The 23,657-nt window shown below is 38.1% G+C and overlaps 1 long non-coding RNA gene across 3 annotated transcripts in view; it reads right to left on the bottom strand.

The window, feature by feature from the left end:
- LOC122730719 overlaps positions 1-22,265 on the bottom strand; it is a 28,396-nt gene extending 6,131 nt beyond the window's left edge. The window contains exons 1-5 of one of the 3 annotated variants that reach the window (XR_006353532.1): positions 21,841-22,265; positions 15,781-15,832; positions 13,129-13,258; positions 5,859-6,066; positions 5,321-5,525 (exon numbers count right to left, since the gene is read on the bottom strand). This is a non-coding gene — a long non-coding RNA (uncharacterized LOC122730719). The remainder of the gene's footprint in view (positions 1-5,320; positions 5,526-5,858; positions 6,067-13,128; positions 13,259-15,780; positions 15,833-21,840) is intronic. The other 2 variants (XR_006353531.1, XR_006353530.1) reach the window with 2 other exon arrangements.
- Positions 22,266-23,657: the final 1,392 nt, after the last annotated feature.

Below are 23,657 nucleotides of genomic sequence, written 5' to 3' on the forward strand. Positions count from 1 at the left end.
AAATCTACTTAGGGAGTAAGGTATGAGAACCACCTTGGGTGGCAGCTAGCATTCTGAAAGTTGTTATCATTGTTTCCAGCTCTAGCACTAACATTTTGGGAAGGGTACTGATGAATTGGAGGGATCAACCAACATGGTGAGATTACTGGAAACCTTGTCATGTAAGGATCACTTGAAAGAACTTAGATATTTAGCTTGGAGAAGTCTTCAAAGAAACTTGACAGATATCTGTGAAAGCCTGTCTTGTGAAAGAGGGATTCAACTTGTTCCCATTGACCCTAGAAGGCAGAGCCAGGAGTACTGGTTAAAGATGGAAAAGAAGCAGCGTTCAGAGGTGATATAAGGACAATCATTCTAATAATTAAAGTCATCCAAAAATGTAATGAGCTGCCACCGGAGGCAGTGGTTTTCATATAATTAGAAATATTCAAGTGCAGGGTAGGTGACCATTCAGAAACTGATTTATTCAACAAATTTTTTTTCAGCATCTGATATTTTTAAATAACTATATTAACTACCTGAGACTCAAAGATATTTAGGCTTGCGGCAAGGAAAAAACTTCTAGAAATTTGCATTGTCCATAAATATAACAGCCTCTGTCAAGGAAAAGGTAGGCTGCCCTATAGCTGAGGTCTTTGAGCAAAATCTGCCTGACCCCTTTTCAGGTGTATTGTAGTGGGAATTCTTGTTGAGGTATAGGTTGACGTTGAAGTAGACGACTTTTGAGGTCCCTGCCCATTCTGGAATTCTGTGATTCTGAGAGAGAGAGAGAGAGACAGAGAGAAACAGCGACAGAGAGAGTGAGGGAGCCAGAGACAGAGAGACATACAGAAAAAGAGACAGAGAGATAGACAGAAAAGAGAGCCAGACAGAGACAAACACAGAAACAGACGCAGAGACAGAAACAGAGACAGACACAGAAAGGCAGATTGACAGACTGACAGAGACACATACACAGAGAAAGAAACAGAGAGACAGAGGGAGAGAGAGAAATGCTCCTTATCTTCAAATTTATATCCTCTTGACCACTTCTAGTTGGGGATATTGTAGAAAAGAATCATATTCAAGCAGAAGGTGGGCTAGATAACCTCTGAGGTCTCTATAAGACTAGAGTCTGTGATTTTGCCTTTCCACTTGCAACTGCCCAATACACTATCCCAAATTTCCAGTGGACAGATAGTTTCAGAGAAGAGATATACCTAGGCCTTTTTACACATGGTACAAGTGCCAGGTGTTGGGAAGGGGGTTAGGCACATCTGAGATGTGACTTCCAGTTAGAAAAGGCATACCTTGTGGGCATCACAAGGTTTTGAACCTACTGAAGAAGAAAATGCCTCAGGACAAAGTCATTTTTGCTACTTCCCTGGAAGTAGCAAGTGTGGTCATCATGTTTTATATTTTCTGCACTGGGGCAATGCCCCAGACACTCATCCCTTTTAATAGCCCTATCCCTTCATAATGTATCTCCTTTGAAGGATTTCATCACTCGGGAAAAGGGAGAGTGATTCAATGTGTATAATAACTAAATGTACTATGCTCTTCTTTTCTCTCCAGTATGTTTTCCCACAAAGATTTAAGGCTTTTTTGTTTGTTTTTTTCTGTCTATTGGTTTTCTGAGATCCTAAAGTAGCAATGGATGGACTAAAGACCTCCAAGAATTCTGGGCAGCTGGTCCTCCTTTAGGGATCTCACCAAACCATAAATTGAAGTTGTGTGTTTCCCCAGACACATTCTTAAATGCTGCTTGTTACCTCTGCCAAAACCCCCAAAAGCTATCCTCTATCAGCTGAGAATCTCCATCCAGCCACAATGAAGTTTTAAAAGCTTCCCTCTCCTCAGTCTGCCTGAAGCCAGAGCCACTTCCGTGGTCCTGCAGTGAAACCAAACCCTTCTGCTGAACTGTCTACTAGGAAGACTTTCAATTTAGTGGTTAATGGGAAATCTGCTTTAAATGGTGTTGCACTCCAGGACTGCCCAGCACAAAACAAAAGAAAACCAAAAGAGCTGAAGTTTCTGTTTTTTCTTTCAATGATGCAACAGCAACCACAACTTAACCTTTGAGAAAAAGCCCAAACAGTCTGAGGCACACACAAAATTTGTTCAAGTTTGACTTGCCTCCCAAAAAGATAGCAAATAAATTCTGCAAAAAGATAGCAAATAAATCAGAAGAATGCCAGATGTCAACAGCAACAGTTCAGAAGTCCTCAAAGTATATGGTGAATCCACTTACTAGTTATAGCCTTGGGAAGAATTTGAGCACTGGGTAGTTTGACAATGCTTCGTCCATTTATATTCTGTGAAGCAGGGAGCACCAACCTCTGGCATCTCCTACTAAGGTGGGACATGAAATGATCTTGCCCTTCTTAGGTCAACTAGACAGACAGACACACATGCACACAGAACCAGCTGGGAACTATGGATGTTTGTTCTTTAGGGGTTGTCTCTGGAGCCCAGCAGGGTAACACCAATAGGCTAAATTCTACAGGTCAGAGGCCATACTGAGCAAAAAAGAGGAACTCAAAGAGGCAGGAGGGGGTTTAAGTTTACAATCCTAAGAATTAGCTTCCAAGCTGTTCCATCTTTTAATAGGTTCATTCCTCCCTCCTACCATTTTAGCATCTACAGCTTCTCTAAAAATTCCAATTATTTCCACTCTTCCTTCCATGACACCCTGTATCACTAACCCATTTGGTTGTACAGATGGTGGCTCTCCATAATATACTCCTAATTTTGTTTAGGGGATCAACCATTAGCATATTTGGTGGATAATCTTTGTTTTTCATTTTCCCTGACCTTGAGATGACAAGAAATTGTTGAGCCAAAATGACTTTGAATGGTGTAGGTAGGTATTATAGGGGCATGAACTCTGAGAAGGAATTATGCTATACCCCAGAATAGCTGACTAGGTATCACAATGGATAATAATTCCATTAATTCTTTTTTTTGTAGGGGGCAATAAGGGTTAAGTGACTTGCCCAGGGTCACACAGCTAGTAAGTGTCAGTCCATTAATTCTTTTTTTTTTTTTTGTGAGTTATTTGGGGTTAAATGACTTGCCTAGGGTCACACAGCTAGTAAGTGTCAAGTGTCTGAGGCCAGATTTGAACTCAGGTCCTCCTGAATCAAAGGCCAGTGCTTTATCCACTGTGCCACCTAGCTGCCCTGGTCCATTAATTCTTAAGAATAATTCTGAATGGGGAGGGAGGAGAGCCAGTTCAGACTAGCAGCTCTGATATCTACTAGTAGTGCTACCATGTGCAAGTCACTGAAACTCTCTGAGGTTTAGTTTCCTCATAAATAGAGAAGGAATAATATTACTAGCACCACTTCTTTTACTGGATTGTTGTGAGAAGAGTTCATGGTGTGAGATTTAAAATTGGATACAAGAGCATTAAATTCCCTTTTAACCTTTCCCTTATTTATCTCCCAGACCAGTAAGTGGAAGAAGCCTCTGATCTCTAGTTAGAGCTTTTATTGTTTGGAAATTACAAGGTGATGTTGATTAGAGAGATAGGAAAGTAGAAATACAAACAGTCTTAAATCTAAGCTTAGTCTATATTCTGTATAGAACTCACCAAAAACCCAAGGCCACCTCTGAGGCTGAGAGCCGCATCAAGCACGTGCTGTTATGGAGAACCGGGCTGAGTTGAACCTGAGTCAGCGTCTGTGTGTCCAGAGCCAGCCAGCAGACAAGGAGAGTGGAAAAAAGAGCTCACTTCCGTTCTCTCCTTGCCTTTTAAGCTCGCACCCAGGAAGTGGAGTGCCTAGCAGACGGAGGTGGAATGCTTAACAAATGCGCGGCCGTCATGGTCTCCTTCCTGAAAGGGTGGTCCTTCAAAAACTGGCGTACTTTTGACCACATTCCCCCCTTTACTTCCTCAAGAAATGGAACGTTTCCTTGATGGAACAGTAAAAAAATAACAGAATATAATAACTATTGCTAACTAATAATATGTTAACAAAAATATAGAAAAGGAAGAGAGGAAAGTTTTGTCCAGAGGGGCGGTTTTTTGTCCTCATGAACTGACACTTGACTTTGGTCTTGCAAAGGGAGGACCTCTGCAGAGAGTACATGTTACAGATGGCATATAATAACAGAAAGGAGATAGTAAAAACTAACAAAACAAAACAATTCATATAAAGTCTCTGAGTTCTCTTGTCTTCTTGAAGTGGTAAGATGTCATCAGGAGGAAACTGGATTCTGGTCTGGAAAACTGGATTCTGGACTCTGGTCTGGATTCTGGTCTGGAAAAACTGATTTCTGGACTCTGGTCTGGAAAGCTGGATTCTCTTCTTTAACTGTTTGAATTGCTGCATTTTTACTAAATCTTAGCATAGCATTGTCAATGATCAAATTAATAAATTCCATTACAATGGTAAGCTATATAGCACAACCTCTCAAAGCTCAAGGTAACTTTCTAAATCTATAAACTGCTGAGAAGGTACCAGCTTGCATTAAAAGAGAGAGGTTCCTCATCTAGGAATTTTCTATATCAACAAAAGCACATGACCATATAAAATCCCCAAGATTTAATAGCTTAAAAGTACACTAAGGGGGCAGCTAGGTGGTGCAGTGGATAGAGCACCGGCCCTGTAGTCAGGAGGATCTGAGTTCAAATCCGGCCTCAGACACTTAACACTTACTAGCTGTGTGACCCTGGGCAAGTCACTTAACCCCAATTGCCTCACTAAAAAAAAAAAGTACACTAAGACTATTGGGAGACTGAATATAAATATGAATTTTCATTATGTGCATGTTATTATTGAATCATTATGGTGTTGTGGAACGGATAATGGCTTGGGAGTCAGGATGCCTGGGTTCTACTATGAATGTTGATTGTGGCTTTGGGCAAGTTATGTCACCTCTCTGGTTCTTGGTTTCTTTACCACTGGGATAAAGTGTTGGACTATGTGACCATTCATTTATTCATAATTTTCTGCCTATTCCAGGTGAATGTAAACTCTTCATAGGTAGAAACTTTCATTTTTTTCTTTGTATCTGCCATACACAATATTTTGTACCCATTTGCTTAAATGTTTGTTAGGACTGAATAATTCCCCTCACTTATTTTTAGAAGCTAAATATATCCAAAATGTCTGGGGGGAGAACATGAGTAGAGTTGCATGGGTAGATATGCTAATACATGTGGGTAGATATGATCATATAACATATCATATGATCTACCATCATTATAATTTTTCTATGTAATAGATTTTCATAGTATCCCAATTGGAGACCATCTATGTGGATGCTTTGGTAATGTTTCTAGATTCCAGGAACTATCAATAGATGTTTGTTTAATTGAATTGTGCCTACTTACACTATAGAGATGAGCCTCCTTTCATTCCAAGGCCCAAAACTAGAGTCTTCACTCACAGACTTTCCTTTTAACCTTGTGTCCATTTGTTGTGAGTTTTTCTTTTGCATTTCCCTGTATTCTCTCATCCTGAAGGCACCAAAGGGTCAAGAAACATGCGGTTTGTGCAGCCAGGAGTGTAAAAGTAAGCTTTTATCAACCAGGATCTCTGGGGAGAAAAAAAAAAATCTGAATGTGCATGGGATTTACTTTTATGTTTAATATACACTGTTAACATTTATATCATCACTTTGTCTAGACAATCAACAAAATAATAAATCAAGCTCTGATTTGTAGCATTTGCTTATTTCTGAGGTGTAAATAATCACAATGAAAATTTAACAATTGGCTGTCCAAGCCAGTTCAGACTTACTCTATAACATCCGTGTGTAGCCCTAACATTAACATGTCAAGACCTCAAAAAGATAAGGTTGTAAAAACAAAGGCAGATAATTGCCTTGCTGCAAACACCACAGAAGAGAATGTGAAATGGAAAGCTCACCTGTGTTTTAACATGAACAGTGAGAGTGCAGTGTAGTTTGAATGTTCATGTGGTTCAGGAAAGGAACAGGAGTGATATCTGAATGGTTATTGAGGTCTCCTAGTGATCACTGGACTCAAGGTGTAGCCTGGTGATTTTCCATAAAGCAAAAACTGAGTCTACCCGAAGCACTTGTTAGCTCTCTTCTTTAAATGGCCTATGGTGGTTGCTGTTGGGTAGGAGAGAGAACTAGATAGGAACAGGGTCTAAGACATTTTCGTAAAATACTGAAATGTTTTGACATTCTTTGTATTTTCAACCCTAGACTAAATGAAATGATATGACTAAGTGCTATGTATAATCCAAACTGATCTGATACTTCCATAGACAACACGATCTAGAAGCCTTGGTGTTTATAGCACCACTTGGTGGCTTGTGCAGAGATTGCACGCTGAGTAACTTTTAGCCCCAACAATCTTCTTTTCCACTTCTAATGTCCATTCAAAATAGCTGTTCCTGTGTAAGGGAAGATGCCTACAGGGAATTATTGTACCTCATATCACATTTGTAGAAGTTTGTTTAGAAGAATTCATAAACTGAAACAGTCCCAATTTCTTAGGCTAGTTAACGGTTGTAAAAATGAGTTGCTGTTTTGTGAATGTTTTATATATCAGTGTATTCATGATCTTATCAATGATGGTGATATCAGTATCAAAGAAGATCATAGCCTCTTGAAAGCTTCTTATTTTGGAAGAGTCTTTTCCATATCTTCCAATAAATTTTTCACAGAGGATTATATAACACCTGGAGAGTCTTCTTCAGGTTTGCATGTCCCTGTATAATAATAAGACTATCCATCTTTTTATCCTTTGTTCTAAATATATGAACAATCCTCACTTTTCCTGGTCACGCTTGCCCTTATTGATACCTTTTCCCTATTTTTCTTGAGGTCAAATTGCAAAAAAGTTATAGCCTACTTAATGTCTACTATGCCTCTTTCCATTACACAAGCCAAAAGGTATTAAATAAGAGGTATTTCTATTTTAATTTAACATTTGGGGTTTTATTCCAAGATAACTTTTGAAGGTACAGGTAACATTTTAAATATACACAATATGATTGATACTTCTAACTTGAAACAAAATGGTGAACCATAAGTTTTCAAGTGTGCCCCTTTTCTGTGATGGGAGTAACTCAGCTCTTGTGGTTTACAAGAGCAATTTATTCATTCAATGGATATTTTAAAATGTTTACAATACACAAAGAATTGTGCTAGAAACTATGGTATGGAGTGGAATAAAGAAGTATAAATCAGGAGTTAACCCCTACCAGTCTTCAGTCTAGTTGAAAAGCTAAAACCTGATTAGATGTGATACAAACAAATACATTAAATAGGCTATCTCAAGTGAGGCAGTATGGCATAGTAGGAGATGAAATGCTAGGCTTAGCATCAAGAAGACAGTTTCAAATCTTTCCACCGATTGCTTATGGATTATGTCAGCCTAGGTTATTCACTAAACATCTATGTTCCTCAGGTACCTTTCTAGGATTCATCAACTAATTCAGAGATAGTTTGTAATTTACAGTGGCTGAGGGAATTCCCACACTCTAAGTTTCCCTACACTGATGGAATACCAGATTTTTCATGTATTTTCATTATCTCAAGTGGTACTGAGAAAACAACAAACTGATTTTGATCAAAAAGCCTGACCCCAAAATGAGTTTGAAATTTAGCAATATATGAAAATGTACCTTCCTTACCAGAGTTATGACTATAGGGTTCAATTCAAGGAGGAATCAAGGAGCCATGGAATCAATAACAACCCCCTCTCCTTCTTTTACTATAATTTCCCAGTTACTTTCCTGAGTTAATACTCAGTTGTAAAATTAAGTCACATCAACACAACAAACTCAAGAAACCTTGCCTTCTTTTTCAATGATAATAACTATGATACCATGCTCCTGTCATGGCTAGAGGGACATTAAAGGTCATTCAGGAAAACTTCTAGTTAGCCAACTTCTGATGTTCAATCTGAGTAACTGAAGCGTGTGTGTGTCTCTCTGTGTGTATGCACAGAATTTTAGTGATCACTCTGTTACCACTTGAAACATTTTAACCTCGAGTGATTATTTCTGATTTGAGCTATTAAATCTGGCCTACCTTTAAGGTTTTATTTCCATATAAGCAAGAACCTATCAAGTCAGAGAAAAGAACAATAAACATTTCTAGATTATTTTCAGTTGCAACTAGAATTGTCATGAGATCCCAAAAGTGCAGATTAGTTTATTAACATGACTGGAATTCCAAGTGGTTTAAGATGGAGCTTTGGGATTTAAAGTGATTTGAGAACCTAGTGTCTACATACCCTAAAGTTCTTATTTTTACAAGAGGTAAAGTCTAACTTTACTAATGGCTACTCATATACAGAGATAGGGAAGCACAAAGCTGTGAAACATCTAAGGGCAATACCACTTGCCCTAATTTTCCCTGTTGAATTTTTGGCCAGAGGATCCTTGTATACCCATTTTCTGATCCTTTGAAATCTGTTCTCCCAAATTCTAAGAGGCATTTCAGAATGTGACAGTGTTTCTCTCTTCTCTATCTTAAATTCTAAGATGGAGCAGCCAATTCTCCACAAGGTTCTTATAATTTTTATTTCAGTGATCAGTACCTCCTTCTTGGTGAGAATCAGGTCTTGGAGAAAAGTTCTCTTTGCTTGCTCCATCTTTCAAAGGATAAAATTACCATAAAAGCAAGCCAAGAAATGATTAGTGGCTCTGCATTTGGCAGAGACAGAGCTTCAGCAGATGTCCAGATAATTGTAGATCCCATGACTACTATATCATGCCTCTATGTCAGGCTTGGGAGCTGTTTCTTAAACTCTTCATCTATTTTCCTCTTTCAGTTCAGGTGAATTTTCAAGTTTGGTAAGTGTCAATCTAGCCATTATCAAGCTAGCATGCCTCTCTTCAAATGAGAACATTTTTACACAGGGATAAAGACCTGGATTCTAGAAGGCAAAAATACATTACAAATCAGGTCATTTCTGCTTGATTACCTAATGTAGCACCATCTTTTCTTAACTTTTTCTTGCTTCTTCAGCTATGTGTATATGCCATGCTTTGCTGAATTAGGTTATCAATTAATGATCTAGAACATTTCCAATGCAGCCCAAGGACTGTGGTAATCCTGAAAAATCCAATTAGGAACTATACAGTGTTATTTCTTTTTGTGAATTTTTGGATCCTATAATTTGTGCTTATATGCATAATTTGACTTTTCATTATATAATTTTTAGGCATAATTCTCTTAAATGCAATACTTTCATATTGGATATTATGGCTTTAGAGAACAGTGATGCTACTTGTAAATTTCTCAGGAAATTAAAATGACATACCATCTTTGATTTAAAATCAGAAAATTCCATATTTTGTACTGGTTAGAAATCATGAAATGTTTGAAAGATTAATGCTTAAAATGAGAGAGAATGAGTATATGAAGGAGAAACTAGCATGAATCCTGGCCATCTTTGAAGAATTACAATGTCTCCACACCATTTTGCATCAGCTGTAACATACCTAAATTAAAAGGTCTCAAGGGTTTATTAAATATAAACACTAAACAAATCTCATTCATTAATTACACTTCATCAAGAACTTTTCCTATCATAAATATATCCATCCATTCATTCATTTAGTGCCACTCATTTTTAGGGAAAATATATTTTTAAATCCTTAAATAAAAATTTAAAAGGTTAAAAAGGGAATAGGGTGTTTATGACAGAAAATAAAGTTCTTAAATTAGGTAGGAGACTATCTCTTTCCACCTGATAATGCAGACCATAGTTTCAGCCCTCAACTTGTTAAAATATATGCATACACATATGTATGTATATATATATGTGTGTGTATGTATGTGTGTGTATATATACACACATATACATATAAGTACAGAATACATATACTAGACAGATATAAGGATCAATTTTACAAATTCTAGCTTAATAAATTAAAATTCCACTGAGGAAATAGTAAGATATAATATTCAACACTACTGGTACCAGATGATTTTGATATTCTTAATTTTCTATATTCTTTAGTTATTCTATTTTGACTAAGACTATGACACCATAGGTAACTGCTACCTACTTCATCCTCTATGCCACAAGGCATCATACAGAATACTGGAGTTAGAGTTAGGAAAAAATGGGTTCAAATCCTACCTTTTACTCTGACTAGTTGTGTGACCATGTAATTTAACCTCTTTGAGTCTCGATTTCCTTTTATGTAAACTGAGGATAATTAAGAAAAATAATAAAATTTAACAATAACAACAGTTAATGATGATAATGGTGGTGGTGATTTTTTGTCAGGCTCAAATGAGATAATGCATGGAAATAAATTTTTCCACCTTTAAAGAACACTATAAATGTCTATGGTCATTTATAATATATTGCTTGGGGCAGGGGGAGGAGTAAAAGACATGTAACCAGATAAAAGCATTAACTTCTAGGATGATCAGCAAAGGCTTCCTGTAGGAGGTGGCATATGAGTTGAATTTTGAATTACAGTGGGGATTCTCTGAATCAGAGGGAGAAAGGACAGCCTTCTAGGCATGGAATGGTGAAGGTATGCAGTAGGAAAATTATTTATATTTGCATATATTTAAATGACTGAGATCAAGGGTATGTTTTCACATGTCATTTAATTTTTCAAATCAGTTTAACTGAATAACTATCTTAAGCAAAAAATGTGTTAGCTTTGTATTCCTAGCAACCAGCACAGCACCTAGCATATAGTTGGTGTTTAACAAATGTTTTGTTTGTCAATGGATTAATTAAAATAAGGCTAAAAAAGGCAGATTTAAATCCAAATGTAGATGGTTTTGAAAGTAAAGTTAATGGCCATGGAAAGATTTTTGAGCAAGCCAGTACTTCAACCAGATCAGAACAGTAGGAAGATTGATTTGGCAGGTATGTGAAGGATGGATTGAAAAGTGGAGAGACTACAAACAGGGAAATGATGTAGGGTGAGGTTATGAAGAATGGTATGTATGAAGAGAAAGGACAATACAGACATTCTGAAAGTATAATTGAGTAGTTATGGGGTATAAGGAAAAGCCAAGAATGATTGATGAATAGCTTGGATGAGAATGGTTTCACCATAATAGTACTAATAGACACATAACACTTTGAAGTTTGTGGAGTGTCATTTGAGCCTTACATAATTCCCTTTTTACACATGTGAACACAGAGGTCCAAAGAATCCAAGGTTTTATAGCTAAATAGTAAGCTTCAGAGAGAGGATCTGAACTGAAGTTTTCCTAACTCCAGTTCCTTTACCTACTATGCTATGCTGCCTCTCCAATGGAGAGGGGGAACCTGGGAGGAGAGCAAGGCTTTGCAATAGTTGCAGATTACACAGCTATCTTTAGGTAATTGGTTTGGAAGAGTATCATTCACAAGGGGACCAGATAAAAGAATCTGGGATATGCTGAAATTCCTGGGGGAAAAAATGAAAGCATATAACCTATTAAGGGTAAATCAGTAGGAACCAACTTTGTATATGGTGGGCATTGCATTAGAGACAGCTTGGAAAATTGTTGAAATGCCTTCCTTCTAACTTAATCTTATGCTGAGAATGAGCATATCCCATAAACAAAGTGATATGAATTCACCTAGTCTCTATGCTACATCTTATTAGGGATTATCTAGTGTATTTATCTAATTTAAAATGCACAACAATTAGTTGGAGAAATGTTTTATCTCTATACTCTATAATCACTTTTTAAAAACCATGTAACATCTATGACTTTAAATTCATAAAATAAATTTATCACCAGTTTCCTAAAACCTGAAATATACCCCAATGGATCTGAGATTTCATTGGGAATGTTCCTGCCAATGATATAGTTTGTAACCCTTCTAAACTTATCCATTTTCAGGGCCTCCACAAATTCCTGTAAAATTTCCTTAGAAGGGTTTGCTCAGTGTAGTAGGTTTCTTTCCTTTGTTCTATTTAAATCTCAAGGATTCTGATAGCGCATAAGGGCTCTTCATCAGTTATCTCTCACTCTTACCATTTGTCTAACACATCTTTCATCTGAAATGGCTCAACAAAATTATATTCCCGTAAAACTGAGAACAAAGGAAATGAATGGTTATCCACAAAAGATATATAAAGTAATAAACAAGAAATTAAGATCTTAATCCAAATTCAGAAAGAGAAAAATATTGATACTAGTTGCCTGGAGTGAAGAACATTGTATACTAAAAGGTTTCTTTTATCTGTCATCTGGATAACAGTCAGGATTGGAAAATATCCCCTATGTCTATTTCCTACATGATTTTCCCAATTATGTGTCATTAAGTTTAGCTTAGAAGGAAAAGGTCCAAGCACAAAAATGTTTTAGTAGTTTAGGTAACTGTTCTGTGTTAATAGAAGTCCCTGATTTTCTAAACCAATTATTTCACAACCCAGGCCCTTACACCAGAAAATGTCAATGAAGCTTCAGTACCTTAATTCTGTTAAGGATTTAGTGATTTCTTTTTACCTAGGGACCTTTGCTGGTATTGTTCAATAAATGTGCCCCATGGGCCGAACTACACAAAATAAACACAGAGGATGGTATAACAAATGAAGCACTAGACTTGGAATTAGAAGACTTGGGTTAGAATTTGACTCAGACAGTTATGAGATGTGTCATCATGAGCAAATTATTTAACCTCTAAAAGTCTGTTTCCCTTTTTTGGGAAATAGTAATAATACTTACTTTACAATACTAATTGTTTTTTTTGGTGGGGCAATGAGGGTTAAGTGACTTGCCCAGGGTCACACAGCTAGCAAGTGTCAAGTGTCTGAGGCCAGATTTGAACTCAGGTCCTCCTGAGTCCAGGGCCAGTGCTTTATCCACTGCCCCTACAATACTAATAAAAGAAAGCACTACAGAAAATATAAATCACCATACCTGTATGTTCTTAAAGACTTAGTGCAGTTTTAAGCTATTAAAGATTTAAACTGCACTAAGATTTGAGGAAACCTTAGGTAAATGCATTATTATGACTGCGATTATTATGATTATAATTATTATAGGAAGACATATTAAAGGGATCATCAAATTCATGGACTCTCCAGAGAAATTCCTAGCCTAGGACAAACATATAGCACTATTGACAGGGACTGAAATAATGATAGTAGAATTTTTAACAATAATCCTTAAAAAGAAGGCACCTAATTATATTAGAAAGTAGAATAGAAATCCATACTTCTCCTCGGACCCAGTTGGACCTACCTTAACACAAGGTCATTTCACTTCCCAACTCAGAAAAGTAGACTTTTGGTGGTTCCTCTAGTTGCTCCTTTGCCTTGCAGAATAATGTTCACAGAGAAGGTATGAAGAATCCTCACAACTGTTCTATCCTCTAATACTCCAGAAGAGAAAAAGGTGGTGGGGAGGAAACAGAGAATATAAGGAATGCAAGAGAATGACCGATGGAACAAACATTTAGAAAACTTTTTTTTTCAACACTCTGCCAATTACTTTGAATTGAATTAAATAGTCTGCCCTTCATGTACCTTCTATTTTTTTTTGTGGAGCAATTAGGGTTAAGTGACTTGCCCAAGGTCACACAGCTAGTAACTGTCAAGTGTCTGAGGCCAGATTTGAACTCAGGTACTCCTGAATCCAGGGCCAGTGCTCTATCCACTGCACCACCTAGCTGCCCCTCATGTTCCTTCTTTTTAGCATCTAGGTTTGCCCAGCTTTTCCTTCATGGAAACCAGAGGAACATTTTACTTTGTACCTTCCAAACTACCATCTCTGAGCATCATTTGGAGGTAGCGTCTCTTTTCCAAAGAAGAAATACATTTTAAGTTAAGGGAATACTGCCTTATCCATAAACAGATAACTGTCCTCCTGATCATATCAACCTGAAAGGGGGCTAACTACTCTTTATTGAGACTTACTCTTCATTCCAAAGGAGAGGGGGGAGGTGAAGTTAGAGATGTTAAACAAATATGTCGCCCATTTCAAGAATCAAAAGGTAACTTGGTGTCAAATGATCATGCATGATATCAAGGAAAGCTGAATGGCAAGCTCCCAACACAGGATATGGTGGGATTTGCAGTAATGAGCACAAACTTGAAAGGAAGATATTCCTAAATTTTTTTGAAATTTGTCTTAATGTTTATTTTAAAACATAGTTGGGGCAGCTAGGTGGCACAGTAGATAGAGCACAGGCCCTGGATTCAAGAGAACCTGAGTTCAAATCTGGCCTTGGACACTTGACACTTAACTAGCTGTGTGACTCTGGGCAAGTCACTTAACCCTCATGGCCCCACAAAAACAAAAAACAAACAAAAAAAAACATAGTTAAGCAATGTCTAGATATTTTACAAAGATTCAAAATCACATACATTAATTTTATGGGAAAATATTTCAAAACTAACTTCTGATCATGAAGAAAGCTTCAAAAATAGGATCTCATATATAAGACTGATTTACTTAAACTTCAACAGGCCAAGTTTACAAACTGTTGGGCTCTATTTAAGTTTATGATTTAGCATCGGCCTTTAGTCCAAAAAAAGCTAAATGCTCCCAGTTTTCATTAATGAATATTGAACATAAATTCCCCCCAAATGCTCCAATCCTTTGCTGGTAAAATCCTTTCAGTTAAGTTCAATTGAAAAATGGTAGGTGGGCTGATACTAGGAATTTCAGGAACTAGGTATAAAAAAACCCCATCCTTGTTTCTCCCTTCTGGCTCATTTCAAGTGTCAGTTAAAATCCCATTTTCTGCAAGTAACCTTCCCTAATTCCCCCTTAATGTTACTGCCTTTCCTCTGAGATTATCTCCAATTAATCTTGTATATATCTTGTTTGTATGTTTTGCTGTTTGCATGGTGTCTATTCCACTAGGTGGTTAGCATTTTTCTTTCTTTGTAAATGCAGTGCTTATCACAGTCCCAGGCACATAGATAGCACTTAATGGCTTGTTGACTTGATTTGACTTGAATTCAAGATTCATTTTTCCCCTCTATCTCTAAAGCAAGTTGTTATACCTCAGCACAGCATTGTTTCTGTGAGTATAATGCCCCATATTTTCCTCCTCTCTCATAATCCATGTCCTTTATTAAAGAAAAAAACTAGTACTAACCAAAAGTAAGCTAGAATATGTCCATACGAAGGTAGTAGAGGAAGACCTCCATTCAGTAGAGGTCTTTCAGTAAGGATTGGATGATTTTGTTGGGTATGATATAAAGGGTATGCTTGCATAGGTATGGGTTTGCCTCTTCCAACTCTTGAGATTCATTGATTCTTTTATTCTGCTTCAAAACTTTTAATAAAACTTATCTCCTAGAATGTTGTGTTTCATTTTTGTTTTTAGATTTTCTTCAGTTTCTTGCATTTTCAACTAGAGTTAAAGGTTCTTAATGGAAAGATATATTATCTCTACCTCTTTTGTACTGCTCCCCACCCTCAATTGTTCCTAGGGCAGGGTTTATCCCATAACAAGCTCATTGTAGCTGTCCAGACATTGTCTCACTATTTATTAAGAATTCACTGGAAGTCATAATTAGGAGGAGCAGATGCCAGAGAGATGCCATCCAGAGAGAGATAAAAAAAGCAGGTTACATAGAAGAAGGAAAAGTCCCAGGGGCTAGTTGATAAATATCAATTATGTTAACATTTCTATTTTTCCTTGAAAAAAAATTGATAAGACTTTTGTATAACTTTGAGAATTTTAAGACACTGTTCAATTTTGAATGAACCTAGGGGTAAATGTTAAAACTTTTAAAAAATGTAATTTTTATCTGTATAGAATATAGAGATATGTAGTTCAAGTCTGAGATATAGAAAGAAAAGACAATATATTAAAATGAGAGAAGCCTTGTAGAGAAGTCAAAAGATTCAGGACTGAAATCAGCTTTGATATTGACTTACCTCTGTAACCCTAGACAATTCACTTTTCATTTCTGTGCTTAAGTTTTGTCACCTGTAAAATGAAGACATTTAGTTAGGTTATTTTTAAGTTTCCATGCATCTCTAAATCCAGTAAGTCTTTAAAAAAAAACAAAACAAAACAAACAATAATGACCTTGGTCCCATTTTTCCATATTTCTAAATAAGTAGGAATTTGTTACTGAAACTATACAAAGCATATATTTTTTTTGAGAAAGATTTATAGATGGGGTTCACCCAAATAGCAAAAAGAAACAGCACCTGAAAGAAATCAAAAGCATATTTTGATGTTTTATTATTACAATAGAAACCCAATCTTCTAAAAGGCTTTTGTAAAATGGAAAGTAGTCTAGAATCTAGATGGTTTTCACATTATATATTATTACAGATATGCCTTGTTTCTAGGTATGTTTTTATGGGTTTTTTTTTCCATGCAAAAGATTCTAAAAGATTACAAACTAATCTTTAGGGGGAACATACCCATTGATGAGATTCCAGAACCAATGGAGTATTTGAGTAACTAGAGCAGTGCTTCATGTTTAATAAATTATATCGGTGAATATGGATTATTCCAACAAAGAAAAGCAAATAAGGGGGAAAAGGAATGTCTCAAGGAACTTAGGAAATTTGCTTTCCTGGGCAACCTTTCAAAAGGAATGTTAAACCAGAAAGGAATGAGAAATTCTCACCCTATAGCTGGAAGCTGGAGGACCCCAAGGGTCAAATATTTCATATACTGACAGCAGGATTGGCATATTGCTTGTTTTTATTTAAAACAATAGATTGCCATGCTTTTCTTTGCTACAAAGCAGATTACAATTATGTGGTTGAGGTAGAAGAGTTAATATTCAGAAATGAAGGTGTAGAAAGGAAAAGCATTAATAAAAGCTTTTTCTAAGCAATGTTAACTTTCTCTTAACTGTAAAATGTAAAGATTCATGCTCAAATTGAAATACCAGAAAGCCACAATCAGCTTTCCATGTCCAACCTTTGGTTATTCCTCATCAATTATCTCCTGACTTGTGTTTTCCTTCTTTTTTTTTTTCTGCTGACAAGAGTGTCATGCAAATTTAATCATTCACTTTTTTTTTTTTTAAAGAAAACAAGCCGCCACCAAAGCACTCAACCTCTCAATTGCAGGCTAAATGGAAGTGAAAACAATAAAGGGCATTATATGAAGGATGATAAAGTGCTACTGTTTCCATTTTAAATGGAGGATCAATTCAGAAACTTACATGAATAAGAACAAAAAGGTGTATCTAATTTTTAAAAGCTGTAAGATCAGTTTACTTATTATTTTTTAAAACACTGTTGAATTGTTTAGGTTCAGTAGCCCTATCATAAGGATGTCTACCCGTCAAAGAAGCAGAAATATTTTCCCTTGGGTTCTGTTCTTTCTATTCATTGCCATCCATTCATAAAAATCCATTTTCCTCAGGATAAGCTCCTGGAAGGGAAGAAAATGTCCATATATAATTTCACTTATGCAAAGAACTTATGAAATCTAATGAACACCCTCACCAATTTTCCTATGCCCCCGTGATCAACTAACCAATTGTCACTAGGGTAAACTAGTGCTGCCCATTTCTTAGCATAGTATAAAATTAGCCTATAAAGAAAGCTAGAAAGGGCCTAAATTCTGTAATCATTAATTAAATATGGTTAATCCACCAAATTAAATGCAAGAAGTTCTTAAATAAAATGAGACTAAGATAAATGATTTTAGAAAATAGCACTTTGAAGTCAACATGTTAAGAAAACACACTGAAAGGAATGATTCCCTCTATGGAGAGTTAAGCCAACCATGCAATACAATAGAGATATCTAAATTCCTTATGAGGCAGCTGGGAAAAGCAGTCTTTGAATTCTTTAATGATGGGGAGTGGAGAGCCCTCCATCAAGCTGTTTCCAAACTATGAGTGATCATGTTTCCTAAAACTAAATGTTGCTGTTTATATAGTCAAAGCACTTTGCATACATTTTCTCATTTGTGTCTCATATGCCTGTGAAGTAGATTTTGTTATCTCCGTTTTACAGGTGAGGTTAAGAAAAGGTTAAGAAAAGCCTTTTATCAGAGCCAATTCAATGTCAATTCATGACAGAGAGGAAGTAGAACATAGTAGAGAGATAGCTGGCTTGAATAAGCACATCATGGGTTCAAATTCTATCTTCAATACATACTGACTGTGTGATCCTGGACAAGAAAGACACTTTAACCACTCAGTGTGCCAAACATCTTTCTAAGACTGTCTAGTCAATAAATAAAATAAAATAAAAATAAAAAAAGCCACTGTGTAAACAAAAATAGAAGGAAACACACACACACATATTGTTGGAATGTCTCCTTAAGGAGTCTACTCACAGCTAGTGAGTATTGGAAGTAGGATTATGAAACCAGGTCTTCATGACTTCAAGTCCAGCACTCTATTCACTACACCAGAAACCTCCAGAGTCCTACCAGGATTACAAGTGCCACCAGCACTGGCTGACAATATTATTTGGAGGCCCTTCTGAGCACAACTCTCTAACTTCTGCCCTGAGCCAGGACTTGCTAACTCTCTTGCTGTATTAGTCAAATCAAGGGGGCAGCCCCTTAGAGAAACAAGCAATTTCTGCTTTCCAACTAGACTAAACATGAGGGCTGCCCTCATTTTCTATCACTGGCAAATAAGAAGAAAACCCATGGGGGAGGAATAAAGAGACCTATCCGGGAAGCTTCCCTGGCACACAAATAAACTTCATCAGGCCTTGCAATTAATTTCAGAGATTGTTCTGTATCGACCTGGATGTTTGAAGCTGGATTTTCCGCCTCAGGGCTCCATTGGTAAAACCCACACATCTCCCCATTAGTAAAGGAGTTGGCTTTCTTCTTTGTAAATGGTGATGTCTTATAGTTCTTCTTTACAATCCTAATCACATCATTGATTTCAGTAATCTTTCAGTAACAATGCTTTTTAATGCTGCCAAAAGCAGGATTGAGTTGAGAGTTCCTTCTTATGTATATGAGAGTATGTGTTTGTAAACCCGGATAATTAAAAGTAAGCCAAGTAATGTGACTCTGGAGATAGCAGGATAAGAAGCTCCCAGATTAAGGTTTTCTTTAAAAGAGTGAAACTGTTAACTCTATTTAAAATAGTAAAGACCAAGAAATAACCTCTTAAGCAAGCCTTCCGAAATGGAAATTCAGGAGACCCATTTCAACAAAGTATATTGTATGACAAGGGATAGATAGTACTATATACATTTAGAGCTGTAAGAAACCTCAGAAGACACCCCCCCCCCCTTCACAAAGTTGAGGCCAAGGGAGAGGTTAAGTGCTCAAGGTCACACAAGTAGTAAACATCAGAGGTTGGATTTGAACCCAGGTTCCTTGTCTCCAGAGCCAATCTATTGCAATGTACTTTAAAATCCAAGTATCATATTAAACTCTTTGTGTGATTGATACTCCCACCATTCTTTTCAAAAACTGTGAAAGATCATTCATCATGTGAACCAAGTAAGGTTTCTGAATGTCTCACTATCTGAGGTGTGGGGATCTGCAACACTTTTAGGAATGTATGTAAGTAAATAACAAGAATGTTTCTTAAAATAATACAAGAACAAAGCATTAGATGGCTTCTGAAGTCCCTCCCAGTTCTAAATCTATGGGGTTATGCTAGCAAGATTAAAAGACAACAGACAATTTTAGAGAAGTCCGGATTTCTAATTCCTGCTAGTATAAGGATGACCAGCTAGGTGAGGTAGGCTAATGTGTTTTGTTGGTGGATGAGAGAAGCCCTGCTAGATAGGGGGTGGGGTGCGGTGGGGGGGAAATACCACCTTCTGAATTTAGGCATGTATATTTCTGAAGGATATTCTGGAGTAAAATGCATATGTCCTAAAGATCAACCTTCATTTATAAAGTAACTGCTACCTGAAGAAAGACTGTGTTTGGACAAGGGACCATTTTCATAAGTAGCCTAGGAGGAGTGGGGAGAAAGGAAGAGGGAGAGAAAAGAAAGGTAGCGGACAGAAAAACATCTACATCTGAGGCCAGCACCACAAACTAACAAACAAGGGAAAAACCAGGTAAATAAATAAATAAACAAATGCCCAATTTATAGATGGTCATGGACTTCTTATTAATCAATACCCCCTATTGAAGAGAACAGTGTACAGCAACCCAACCGAAACAGTATTATTAGAAAATGATATAGTGAGCATTAGGATGTATAATTCATGGTGCCTTCATTTGCTCAGACCATCGTGAAAAATCTATAAATCATTTTCTTGTGCATGTATCGCCTAAGTGCAATTTGTCATTTTGCATTAGAGGGCCGCTCCAAGTCGTCAGTGCTTTTAATTCACTGTTTAGAGTTTAACAAAATGCTGGCCCTGTCTGATGGACTGAAAGGGCAGAAAGATGGGAAGCTCTATCCTGGCACCAGTTTCCACAAAATGGAGATGTGAATTCCTCCTTGCAACATTTGGATAATAATGTAGTTATACCCCGTGAAGCAAGATCAAGTATCCTGTTCTCAAAGAACAAAAGCTAAACAATTCTAGGGTGATTTTAATTCAAAACAAAGCAGCAATTAAAATATCCATTTGAACCTAATGAGATTACCCTGCTTTGCTCAGTTCCAGAAACTTGTGAAAATATGATGGTTCATCCTGGACACACAAGATCCATATCCATTATCTGTGGCAGTGGCCCAGTAGGACAGTCAGTGCTTGCCCCTACTTTGTTATGTTTCACTGCTAAAAATAAGCATATTTCACGCTTCCCGACAAGAGATGCCCTTAGTATCCTGTCCTGATGAAATGCAGTTTAGATATCCTTCGGGTTGGCTCTCCTCTCTGTGCCTGCCTTTCAAGACGAATGCCAGGGGATCGCCTTTCCCAGTGGCTTGGGTGAATTTGACGTTTGAAAGACTGTTAATGGTCACTTCCAGACTTAATATAAATACATACATGTATGTATGCAGTATGTGTGTATGTACATATGTACACATACACGCACATATACACATATGTATTCGTTCAGTTACAACACCTCCCTCAAATCTCTCAACACACCTCAATAATAAAAGGATTCAGAAGCAAATTGCTTTCAAGTCGCGTTAAATTACAGCAAATACTCATTCATCGGTCCTCTAGCAGGTTAACTAGCTGCTCCCTCCTTTTCCTTCCAGCTCAAAGGGCTGGGAGCACAGAAATCCCACTCTGGTAGAGAAGTTTGAAACAATATATCTCAAATAAACATTTGTTGCATTTTGGTTATTTCCCCCACCCTTCTATTCTTTGTGACAGCAATTAGAAAGTCCAATGATAGTCCAATGCCCTCCCTCAGATCCACAAAGAATGCCTGGATGAAAAAATAGATTTCGAGAAATACTGTATCCTTGAAATGATTACAAACAAACAACTAGCTTCCTCAGCTGCAAGATTCCTGGTTTCCTTTGACTACTGTGGGCACTTTTACCGTTAGAGTCGTATGATCGCTGGGAGCTAACACACACCAGACCCGAGCTTCCCTGTCCCCTCCCCCCCATTTCCCCCCCCCCCCGCCCCACACACCTCCCAACTCCACCTTCATTAGAGCTCCCCAGGAAAAGCATTGCTAGGTTAGTTTTTCTGCCACTTCAAAGCGCGCCTCTGCCTCACCGCTTAGTGTAGTAGTTTACTTCAATCCGCGGAGGGGTGGTATGGTAGAGTTCGAGGCTGAGGAGGGAAGGGAATGCAAACAGCGCAGCAGGGAGAAAATAAGTAAACCATTTACATTTTACTAGGCACTGAAAAATGCACCCCCAAATGCAAAAAGCACCAGGTTTGGTTAGGGGGCAGGGGTTTAGGATTTCTCGGAAGGGGGGCAAGGGCAGGTTGCATCAGCAGTACAGCCCTCACATCCGGACCGTGGGTCAGGCATCAAGGACGCCAGCCAAAGCGGAAAAGCGGGATGTGCCTAGGTGAATCCAGGGGGAGGGGGTTTGGACGAGAGGGGAGGAAGAGGCTCTAGGGACCGCTTAAGTCCGCACTGCCGCCTCTTCCGAAAACACCCACCGTATAGTGGTTTGGCTCCAGCCTAGAAATAGCAGTGGAGACTTGGGGGGTCACAAAGAGCGTAGCTTCTTCCGGAAGCATATCGCCAATTTTCTTTCGCAAACGGCCAGATGATTCTCTTCAGAGGTCTTGAAAATCAGGAGAAAGAAGCAGATCCTGGAAAGAAGCGTCTTATCTTTCCCCAGCCAGAGCTCCTACCAGCAGAAACCTGCTTGCATTGAGCTCCTGAGGCCGCTAGGAGACGCTTGTAACCCATTTTTGCAAAGCGGGTTCCCCATTCAGCTACATCTGGTTAAGGCGGGAGTGGGGGGCGGGAAGAGAGAGAGAGAGCGAGCAGAGGAAGGCAGCTTAAGTGGATGCTGTGATTATTTACAGCCAGATCTGCCTATCTCGCCTCGAATTTGTCTCCACTCTGTATATTTGGGGGAGGGGGGGGCAATCAGTCCATGGGAACTTCGTTTGCATTTTGGGTAAGAAATCCTTTTCCCTGTCAATCAGCACTGCCATTCAGACGCATCTCTCTCTCTCTCTCTCTCTCTCTCTCTCTCTCTCTCTCTCTCTCTCTCTCTCTCTCTCTCTCTCTCTCTCTCTCTCTCTCACACACACACACACACACACACACACACACACACACACACTCATGCGCGCGCACACTGACACACACAAACACGCAGACACGTTCTTCACTACGTGGATGTACACACATTAGGAAAGGACTGTCAAAAGGGGAGAAAAAAATGCTACCGGATCTGATGACTCAGCTATAGGATCTCAAAATGTGTGTGTGTGTGTGTGTGTGTGTGTGTGTGTGTGTGTGTGTGTGTCCGCGAGCGTGTATGTATAGGGGAGTGAGGGGGCGATCGGAGAACTGTATTAATATTCAGACACACCATAATCGCCTTTTCATCGATCCACAGGTCCTTTTATAAACTGTAGCTCCTTTCTCAGCCTCAGACGTGACGCTGAAATCATTTCAGCTGCTGTGGTTGCCGCTGGGTTCTGGTCCCTTCTTAAATTTACTGCAGCTAGAAAAGGATTAGCCATTTTCCCCCCGGCATCCCATCCTTGTAAACTGCTTAAAGAGGAGACCTATTCCCAAGAAAAGAGTTAGGAACGACTGGAGGAAATGCAGAAGATATATACTAAATAAGAGCGTGCAAGTGCATAATCTTTTAAAAAGAAAGTGGGGGGAGAAATGCAGTGTCCTTAGCCCCTTAGTAGCAAATGCTCTTAAAATATCTGTCCACAGATGCTTTGCTTTTCTCGGCAAGAGACATGACCCCTTGACTATATAGTGTAGTAATATTTTTCCTGGGTCTTGTTCTACTCTGAAATCTTGAGAATTCTTTCTCATCTTCTGGAAAATGAAGAGGTGCAGGGTTTTTAAGTACATATGGGAACCAAATAATAGTTACAAACGACGCCTTCTTTTCTGTGAAGAGCTCCTACAATCCCTCTTCTCTGAACAGTCTCTCCAAGTGTTTCTTTAAGGAATGAAGAGTTCAGGGACTTAGGCGCACTATTTTAACTTTACATCACCTAGGTACAGAATGCTACAGTGATAAAGAATGGATTAGAGGCGTGTAAATTGGACTGTCCAAAGGCACTTTCCAGTGTAGAAACCTTCTCTTTAAGCTTAAGGCGTTAGCGCCAAACCCTTTAGATTCTCCGTAACACACACACACACACACACACACACACACACACACACACACACACACACACACACATACACACACACACACCTTTATTGATATAGCAGAAGTCAAGCTATGTGGCTCCTGTGTATATTTCTATAACCAGAACTCCCTGCTTCT

The sequence above is a fragment of the Dromiciops gliroides genome, chromosome 6 (assembly GCF_019393635.1).
Source record: "Dromiciops gliroides isolate mDroGli1 chromosome 6, mDroGli1.pri, whole genome shotgun sequence".
In the NCBI taxonomy this organism is placed as follows: Eukaryota; Metazoa; Chordata; class Mammalia; order Microbiotheria; family Microbiotheriidae; genus Dromiciops; species Dromiciops gliroides.